Genomic DNA, 10,799 nt, shown 5'->3' on the forward strand with positions numbered 1-10,799 from the left:
TTACCCGGCTTTCCTTTGCCTTGTTTTCCCAATTTGCAAAAATTTCAAAGTACTCTTGAGCACACAAGACACTTAAGACAGTGGACTAGCAATGTAGTGAGCAAGCACTGCGTGTTCATTCAAGATGTTTATTTGTTGCTGGGAAGACGGTCCCCGGGCCTCAGTGCCAACTCATGTCAAATAATGAGAGCAGGGTTTTGAGGAAAAGGAAATAAGACTTATTATTCGTGAAGCGAAGAAGAGAACAGGAGAGTCGACCTAAGAGAAAATGTCCACTTTCTAAAGGAAGAGTTCAGGGGCTGTTTAAAGTACAGGATAAAACGCATATTCCAAAACTTTGACTCTTAATCTCCTCGTAGACTAGTGCCACATGGCTGAAGCTGTATGTCTTCATTGAGAGGTTTTCGCTTCGGTAGTTAAGAGAGTTAAGAGGGAGAAAACTGCCTGGTTTAATTGAAGAATAGTGTTAACCTTGGGCTCCCCAACAGGGGGACAGGAAGAGGGAGAGGGAGGGAAAGATGAGAGAGAGAGAAGGAAAAACAAATGTTACTTTGAGTAACAAGCATAGCATAGCAACCCTGCCAGCATGCAAGGGACTACATCTGGGACTACAGGAGTGTACCATGCCACCACACTTGGTGGCGTAGAGTTCTTTAAAATTAAACATTTTTCTTACTAATCTTATTTCCTCACAGGACCCAACATAGAATTTGCATAGTAGAGAATGAGAAAATAAAAGTGCATTTAAAACACTTTACTCAAAACACATTTAATTGAGCACCTACAACATACTGCCTTAAGGAACTAGAAAAGCACTGGTGAGTAAAATAATCTTGGACCTTCTCTCTTGCAGAAAAGGGCCCTAGAAGAAAAGGGGTTAGTACTCTGAAGGAACGGGACATGGTTCTATAAAATCATGCTACAGCATAAACTGACCTGGCCTTGGAACAACAGGAAATCTTTTTTGAGGAGATGGCACAAACAGCTCTGAAGATACAGGAGGAGTTAAGGAGGAGGAGAAGGCTGTGAGGTGGATGGAGTCACTTCAAATGAGCAATGTTAGAGATACTGAACTTTTTTCTGAAGATTAGGAAGCCACTGGAGGGTTTTAAGCATTCTTGTAGCAGGGTTGGATTTGCATTTTAAAAAGATTGGCCCAACTTCATGTGGATAACTTCCAAGAGAACCAGTTAAGACACTATTAGAGGGACTTGGGGGTGAAGCCAGTAGCATAAGACTTGCTGAACATGCGTGAAGCCCTGGTTTCCATCCCCAGCACCTCAAGGGTTGGGGGGAAGATAAAAAGCTACAGTAATTGACATGAAATCCATTAGTAAGAATTATACTATTTACAGCAGATTGGAAATAAATTGGTGGATTTCAGACAGCTGTAGATGAATGCTTTAACATTTGTTCTCTAGCTGGAAAGGTTCCTGAATGCTCTATGGTCCTGTCTTTAATCTCTTGCAGCACACAAGACAGATATTTTAATTTAGAGGACAAATTTCTATGGATATATGTGGATTTTAGTGAAAGACAAAATTGTTGCACAGAAGTAAAGCATTACAATAATTCAAAATAGCCCTAGATATTAATATTAATCATACTTGATCATACTAGGAAATGTTGATTTAGATGGTAGCAGTTGCCTTAGAGTGGCGCCACTCCCCCTTCCCACCCTCTACCCCTTCCCCTAGCAGCAGCAGCAGCAACTGGGCACTTCTTAGAAATGCAAGTTCTTAGACCCCATGTTAGACTTCTTACATAGGAAACTGAGTGTGCCCAAACTGAGTTTAACAAGCCCTTACAGAAATTCTGATGCACACTGAAGAGCCTCTGGATTGAGTTAGCATACAAATTACACTGGCTTCAAAACAGCCAAAAGCAATTCCACCCTTTTCCTCTTGAATTTTTAAGCCAGTTATTTGTAAAATCTGACAATTACTTGAGACACTCCTCACAACACTGGCACAGCAGTGGGTGGAGATGATACATTTAATCATTTGTTCTTTTATTCTTTGAACACTTTATTTGTGTCAAATATGTGGAAGCTCTGTACCAGATGCTGGGGATGTATCTGTGAAGAAGACAAAGTCCTTGCTGACAAAGTTCTGATTGGGGGAGTAAGATAATTAGAAGAAAATAAAATAATTTTAGACAGTAATATGTACTGTGAAAAAAGAAACATGATAGTGGGGCATAGAAAGGTCAGGAAATGCTTCTCTGAGACCTGAAGGATGAGAAGTAACTGGTTAGGAGAGATCTGGGGCAAGGGCGTTCAAAACAGAAGATCATGCATGGTGGACCAAAATCTTAAGACCCCAACAAGATTGGTATGTATCAGGAAGGAAGAAAACACCAGTGTGGCTAGAATATGGTGTGAGAGGAATATCCTGGTGTTCCTCTGTGAGAACTGCTTTCTATAGCAGTAGTAACAGTCTCTCAAATTTGTTCAGCTTTTAAAAGACAAAGCATTTTCAGATCTGGTAATATTTACAAATTTATCATTGAAATGTCTTCACCAAGTGGCAACTTGAGAGAAAACAATAGTATATAATGCTGGGGTGGGAGGCAAGAGCAGTGGGGGGAGAGGTGGAAGGTTTGTTGTAAACACTTTCCACACTCTGTTTCTATTTGGAAATCTATGTGTGTGCAACCAGGGAACCAAACTTGGAGCTCTAAGCATATGAAGTAGGTGAAACCACCCTCACTTTCCCCCATCATCATCAAGCCATGGTGACCATGTGACTTAGACTGATCCAATCAGAGGGAAACTCAGGATAGCCAGGGGGTTCTGGTAACCATTTTGTCGTTCTGAGGGGGGACAAGTTTAGGATGAAGCTAATAAAATTGACACTTGTCTATCTCTCTGAATATATGGGGGATTGATTTCAGGATCTTCCTGGGATACCAAAAATCTGCAGATGCTCAAGTTCCTTACATAAAATGGAGTCATATCTGCCTATAATCTACTCACATCCTCTTTTATACTTTAAATCATCCCTGGATTACTTATAATACCCGATACAATGTAAATGATATGTAAACAGTTGTTATGCTGTATTGTTCAGGGAATAATGATGAGGGGAAAAGTATATATGCTCAGTACAAATTTTTTTGAGAATATTTTTGATCCATGGTGCAAATGTAGAATACAGGAGATACAGAGACATACTAGGGATACAGACAGCCAATGGTATCTCAAAATACAGAAAAGAGAGACTGAAAGAAACCAGGCCTATGACATCATTGAGTCACTGGATCCAGTATTAACGAAAGCAACCATGCTTTTAGACCTTTTAGCCAAAAAGTATGAGCTGATGAACTCTATCATTTTAGCTTGCATAGTTTTAGACTGCATTGTTTCCTCTAACTCATGGCTATAGGTGTCCTGATACAGCACTTCAAAGGCATTGTCGCCATGATGATCTTTCCAGGCAGGTGTTATTGTGGGAGTCATCCAAACAGTTCACAACTATTCCATTTATTTTCTTTTCATACCCTTTAAAGTTAGGCATGACTACAGTACTTTACTTAGCCAGTGAGATACAAGTTGAAGTGTCATGCTTCACTTTGGGGCAGGACTTTTAACAGTCAGGGTGCAATTCCTCCCCTGCCAAGCAATTGTGGGAGGAGGTATTGAGATGGAGGTTCCATCAACCTGGATCTTTGACTAGGGTGGGCTGTGCCCCTTCTCCTCAGTTCACACTGGAAATGTAGTTATGTGCACACTACCCTCAAACTTAGAGGCTTAGCATTTCTTATTTCACAAATGCTATCCCATAGTTTCTGCACATCGTGAATTCTTTCATGGCTTAGCTGGTTGTCTGTGCCTCAAGTCTACACAAAACTGCAGTCAAGATGTTGTCCAAGGCTGTGGTCTCTTCAGAAGTCTTGACTGAGAGATCATCTGTTTCCAAGCACAGTCACATGGTTGTTGGAAGGATGAAGCTACCACAGGTTATTGAGCTGAAGACCTCAGTTATTCACTGGCTGTTGGCCAGGGCCTCTCTCTCCATAAGGTAGCTTAGAGCATGGTAAATAGATTTCATTAGTGGGAGAAGGGTAGAAGAGAGAGAGGAGGGGGAGAAAGAGAAGAGGAAGGAAGAGAAGAAGAGAGGAGGAGGGAAGGGAAACAGTACTGAAGTAGCAGTCTTTTTGTAATCTGATCTTGAAACTGACATCTTGTCACTTTGCCAGTCTATCCATTAGATTTGAGTCACTAGATCTGGCTAATACCCAAGAGCATGACCACCCGAATGCAGGCCCATTGGGAGCAGTGAGATTTGGGAGCTCTTCCGACAACATTCCCCAGACGATCTTTCTCTGATGCAATGTTTATCTCCCATTGTTCAGAAAAGGAAATTGCCAGTAAGATTCAAGAATTTGGCCAAAGATACAGCTGGAGAAGTAGTGGCCAATACGTTGAAGGTTCTTGTCTCTGATTGAATGGAAACCATGCATAAACAAAGTGCAATTTCCTTAGTATCAGCTGCTCTGAACTTAGGGTTTCAGGATTCTCTGTGTTTTGTTGCTGTTTTTTTTTTTTTTTTTTTTTTGTGGTACTGGGGTTTGAACTCAGGGCCTACACCTTGAGCCACTCCACCAGCCCTTTTTTTTTTGTCATGGGGTTTTTCAAGATAGGGTCTACATGTACCATTTGCCTGGGTTGGCTTCAAACCACAATCCTCCTGATCTCTGGCTGCTGAGTAGCTAGGATTACCGGCGTGAGCCACCAGTGCCTGCTGGGACTCTCTGTTCTTAAGTGTTATCACTCTGGGCTTTGGATGCCAGTGGCCCAGCACACAGCAGCTATTGTTGAAGCTCCAAGCTTTGAGTGCTGGTTCCCTCAGCTGTTAGCATTACAGCTCTGGGCTGCTCCCCAGGGCCTGTAGCTAGTAACTCCAGGCATCTTTCTGGAACTCTTCCAGTGGCCAGAGCTTACAGCCCTTCCACAATCTCAGCTCTTCACGGTTCTTTGCCTTCCATGGTCTCTCAGCACTTCTGCAGTCCTTCGCTTTCTCAACTCTCTGCAGTCTCTCCTCTAGACTGCTCTCTGGAACTCTTCTGCCACCTTCTAGCTGCCTCTGGGTGTGCCTGGGGCTGACAGTCCCCAGAGTTGCCTGTTCTTTTGTTACTAGCTCAGCCTGTTCTACACATGATAAGGACAAATAGGCAATAAGGCCATTCAGATATAGCTTTATTGGAGTTGGGGGGGGGAGTGAGTAATGCATAAGAGGAAGGTCTCCTGGACTGACCCGAGGTGGGCAAGAGGAGGGCTGCTCACAGCCTCCCTTCTGCTAGCCACAAACTTTCTGCTTCGTGCACTAAGCTGTCATGGCATGGGAGGGGTTCCTCCCTGACCTGAGTGAGGACAGCTGCAAGATGTGCAAGTGCATCCAGATTGGCCATAGACAGGGTCATCTGAAGCTGTCATGCTGAAGTGGTATCTCATGGAGCCATTGGTGGGTGGGTGCCTGGAGTGGCTATGACTGAAGCAAGGTCTCCCAAAGCAAAAGCCTTGTTTGAAGAGGTGATCATGATAGCTGCATGGTTCCCATGACTGTAACAGAATCTCCTCAAGACATACACAATCGGAGTCTCTCTTAAGCAGCTGCGGTTATCATTTGATAACAGCTCCATAGTGTCTGTGAAAATGACCAGACTGAAGTTGCAGTGGCTGCCACCCATGGACCTTCAGGAGTGGCAGCAATATCATTTATAGCTCCCCTGGACTTGGGAGTCATGTAGACAGCAGTAGCAGTTCCCATCAGGCCTCAGTCTCTGGGTCCCATTCCTCTGTGCGGGGAAGGGTCTGACAGTTGTCAATCAAGTAGTCAAACTGCTCATACACAACAGCTTCGTTCATTTACGAGGGGAAAACCTTAAGGGGTGCTTATGACAAAGATCTATCAGAAAATTAACGTTTTTTTTTTTTTTGGCTGCACTACAGTTTTATCTCAGGGTCTCATGCTTGCTAGGCAGGCACTCTTACCACTTGAGCCACTCCACCAGCCCTTTTTTGTGATGGGTTTTTTCGAGATGGGATCTCTCAAACTATTTACCTGGGGCTGATTTACAAACCACAATTCTCTTAATCTCTGCCTCCTGAGTGGCTGAGTCCAGAGCCACCAGTGTCCAGAGAAATTAACACTGTAGCAGTGCTACCAGCTTAGCCTGCTGTATCCATGATAAAGACCACAAGTAAGCAACATAAGGTAATTTGTAAAGGGCTTTATTGGGGACCGGTGTGGCAAAAAAGGACTTAATGCACTATACCCTCCACCCTGGTGTGGCTGTCTGCATTTCACCTATACCCAAATACCCTTATTCTAATCTACCTCACTAGGATTCAAACCTGTGACTGTCTGACTCCAGAGCCTGCACCTTTAGTTACTCCATACACTGGGTGAGTAAAAATTGAGGGTGGTCAAAGTATTTAAGTATTTAACTTCAATTGTTTATACTCTTTCTTCAACAAAATTAGAGATAAGGACAGAACAGATTCTGCCTGGAAGCAGGGATGGGGGGGAGTGGGGGGGAGAAATGGCCCAAACAATGCACATATGAGTAAATGAATTTTTTTAAATTAAAAATTAAAAAAAAATAACTTCAGTGAGTGGAGCAGTAGTGATCCTCCATAGCAGGTAGGGCCTGCAGACTGTGTAGGGTGAAAGAGTGAGAAAAGAGCCCAGAGGAAAAACACACACCCCTGTAATCTTATTCCCCACAATTCTTCATTTCCTTTCATATAATGATCTCAATTACTGGCTTCAAAGTACCTCATATGCCCAGACACATGGTCTTTCTTCCATCAGTTCAGAAGTTTCAAGTTTCTACCCACACCCACATGAATACTTTTTCTCATGGGAAGGACACAATCAAGTGACAATATGTCTGAGACTGTTTTGTCAACCCCTTCTTATCACATCTGAGTCAAATGAAGGCCAGAGAGAGGCTGGGACTTACCCGAGTCCATTCAGCATTTTGGTGGCAGAGATAGGTCCTCAGCCCACAAAGTCAGAACCTCCATCCAAGCTTTCTTTCATGACAGCACATGGCAATGTCACTGTAATCCTGTGAAGCAGTTATGTGTCCATGACCTTTGTATGTCGTCAACACAAGCTAACCCAAATAAGCTGTGTACTGTACAGAGCTGGAAGCCAGTCAAAAAAAAAAACCTTCCTACTAAGGAAAGGATACCGAGGGGTGAAGAGATGGAGGTACACTTCATATATTCATACAAAAACAGCATAATGAAACCCATCAAACTCTATTTGAAAAAGGGGGGAGAGAATGGAAATATAATGGAGGGGGTAAACTTGTTCAAAGTACACTGTATGTGTGTATGGAATTAACACAATGAAATCCCCTCATATTATTAATGTATGCTGATTTTTAAAAAGCCTTCATACCTATTTTGGGGGACCAACTATCCTTTCCTGCCTTCGAAATTCCTAAAAGTATTTGAAGCCTTGTATTCCTCACAACCTACACAACTTCCATCTCAGCTCCTTCCTAACCACTCAGAGCTCAGGATTCTCTTACCAAGGATTCTACATTGCAACTATCAGAAAGCACAGTTTAAACTGGTTTAATTCAAAAAGGAAATGTAAAAAAAAAAAAAGGGAATGTATCAACCCATGTCCCTGGCAAGTTCAAGAGTGGCCTGATTGCAGGTTCAGGAAAAGCTGGAATTGGCAATGAATCAATCTGAACATTGCCTTCATTTCTCTTAGGTTTTATTTCCTTCCCTTTCTTGGGTAACCCTTTTGTTTTGTAAATTTAGGTATAACTGATAGATATAAACTGCACACATTTAAATTTTTGATTGAAATTTGATAATTTTTTTATAAAAACCAGATACATTTTGACTTAGGCACACACCTGCAAATCACCTCCTCAATCAAGATGGTGATATAGTCATTACCCCCAGAAGTCTCCTTGTGTCCTTTTGTAAATCCCTCTCCTCCCCTACATCCCCCAATACTCTGGCAACCACTGATCTGCTTTTTGACACTATAGATTAGATTGCACTCTCTAGAAATTTATCTAAATAGAATCATATTGTATGTTATTAAGCTTTCCATTCCTGTAAAAAAATACCTGAGATAATCAATTTATAAAGAGAAAAGGTTTATTTTGGCTCACAGTTTTGGAGGAGAATTGATTGCTTCCATTCTTTTGGCCTATGGTGAGGCAGCACATAGGGTGGGAGCCTATGGTAGAGCAAAACTGCTCACATCATGGCCAGGAAACAAGAGGAAATGAGAAAAAGACAAGGGTCTCAAAATCCCCTTCTAGGGCATACCCTCAGTGACCTAAAAATCTGTCACTAGGCACCTTTAACTCATGGGCCTTTTGGGGGACATTTAACATTCAAACTATAGCATACTGTATGTACTCTTTTTTTTTTGTCTGACTTATTTCATTCATTATTATTACAGTAAGTCTTATCCAACCAAGTTCTGCATCTATCATTCATTTTTCCTTTTTTGTTGCTAATTAGTATTCTGCTGTATGGCTATACCAAAACTTTCTTTTTTTTTTTTTTTGATGGGACTGGGGTTTGAACCCAAGACTTCTCAGTTGGCATTCTACTGCTTGAGCCACGCCTCCAGTCCACAACTTATTTATCTAGTCACGTGGTGATGGGCATTTGGGTTGTTTCCAATTTTGGGTTATTACAAATAGAGTTTCTATGTGAACATTTATTACAAGTCTGTATATGAACATAAGCTTTCTTTCCTTTTGGGTACACAGTCAGGTACAAAATAGCCAGTCCTAAATTCTGGGCATTTTTCCCTTTGCTAGATCCACAAATAGTCAGGAGTGGGATAGCCTGATTCTTAATTTTTAAAGGAACTGCCAAAATGCTTTCTAAAGTGTTTGTGCAATTGATTTCTCACCTCTACCAGCATGATGTGAAAGTTGCAGTTTTTCCCCACCTTTTTGGTTTTTTTCTTTTTTCAGTACTGGGGCTTGATCAAGGTGGCCTACACCTTGAGCACTCCACCAGCTCTTTTTTGTGAAGGGTTTTTTTGAGACAGGGTCTCATGAGCTATTTGCCTGGGCTGACTTCGAACTTTTGATCCTCCTGATCTCTGCCCCCTGAGTAGCTAGGATTATAGGCGTGAGCCACCGGCTCCTGACTTTTTCCCATCTTTGCAAACATTTGTGGTGGCCAATGTCACCCTAGTGGATGTGAAGTGATATCTTCTTGTGGTTTGAGTTTGCGTTTTTCTGATGACTCATAATTTTGAGCATCTTTTTGTGGACTCACTGGGACATAATTGAGATTTTCTTTGGTTTCTTTTAGTAGTGTTTTAAAGTTTAAAGCATATAGTTTCCACACGGTCAAGAATGAAATAAAAAATTGTCAAAATGTTTTCTAAAGTGCTTGCACAATTAATTTTTAATCCCCACTAGCAATGTATAAGTGTTCCAATTCCTTCACCTCTTTGTTAACATTTGCTGTGTTATCTAGCCTTTTATCACCGTGACACAATGCCTGAGATTAACAATTTAAGGGAGAAAAGATTTATTTTGGTTCATGGCTTCAGAGGTTTCAGTCCAAAGTTAACTGCCTCCATTGTTTTGGGCCTGAGGAAAGGAGAACATCTTTATGGTGGGAGCATGGGGTGGGAGAGGCTGCTCACCTCATGGTGGCCAGGAAAGACACTTCAAACTCTTGCCCCCAGTGACCTATTTCCTCAATCATGCCTCACCTCCTAATTTTCATCACCTCCCAATAGTGTCATCAAGTTATGAGTCCATCAGTGGATGGATCCATTGATTAGGTCAGAGCCCTCGTGATCCAATCAATCCTGAGAACCAAGTCTTCAACACGTGAGCCTTCTGGAGGACATGTCATGCCCAAGCCATAACGTTTGCCAAGGTCAGTCTTCTAAATTTTAGTCTTCCCAGGAGTTTACATTTCCCTGGTGGTTAGTGATGCACAACACAAGTCATGTGCCTAACAGCTAACTGAGTATCTTTCTTGGTGAAATGCCTGCTTAAAGAATTGCCACAGGCTGGAGGTGGAGCTCCAGAGATACAATGCCTGCTTAGCAAACACAAGGCCCTGAGTTCAGGCCCCAGTACTGCCAAAAATATAAATAAAAAACAACTGCCACTATTTTAATGATACCACACAAATTTTGATATATGATAGTTCCACTTTTTTGGAGACAGGAGTGCTGTAGGAGTGCTATAGGAGTGCTGTAGCTCAGGCTAGCTTTGAACTCATGATCCTCCTGCCTCAGGCTCCCAAATGCTCAGATTATGTGTCTCTGTGCCCAGTGAGTATTTCCATTTTCCTTCAAGTCAAAAGTACTCTCTTTGTGTGTGTGTGTGTGTGTGGTACTGGAGTTTGAACTCAGGGCCTCATGCTTGCTAGGCAAACATTCTACTGTTTGAGCCACTCTCCCAGCCCTATTGTGTGTTGAATGTTTTCTTTTTTTATGGAATGCTTCACAAATTTGCATGTCATTCTTGCACAGGGACCATGCTAATCTTCTCTGTATCGTTCCAGTTTTAGTATGTGTGCTGCCAAAGCGAGCACTTGAGTATTTTTGAGATAGTGTCTCATGAACTTTCTTGCCAAGCTTGCCTGGAACCTCCATCCTCAACTGCTTCCCAAGTAGTTAGGATTACAAGTGTGACCCACTAGTGTCCAGCCAGTACCGTCTAATTTTCTTGTGATTTCTTCTTTGATCTATGGGTTATTTAGACAATGTTTTTAGTTTATAAATATTTGGAAAATTTTCAGATACGTTTCTATTAGTAATTTCAAATTT

At 41.9% G+C, this 10,799-nt stretch overlaps 1 non-coding gene across 1 annotated transcript; it reads right to left on the reverse strand.

Annotated features, from left to right (window-relative positions):
• Positions 1–10,457: 10,457 nt before the first annotated feature.
• Positions 10,458–10,564, reverse strand: LOC141414290 (U6 spliceosomal RNA). Its single transcript, XR_012439351.1, has one exon. It is a non-coding gene; the product is annotated as a U6 spliceosomal RNA (small nuclear RNA).
• Between the last annotated feature and the right edge of the window lie 235 nt (positions 10,565–10,799).

Source organism: Castor canadensis, chromosome 11, assembly GCF_047511655.1.
Source record: "Castor canadensis chromosome 11, mCasCan1.hap1v2, whole genome shotgun sequence".
NCBI lineage: Eukaryota > Metazoa > Chordata > Mammalia > Rodentia > Castoridae > Castor > Castor canadensis.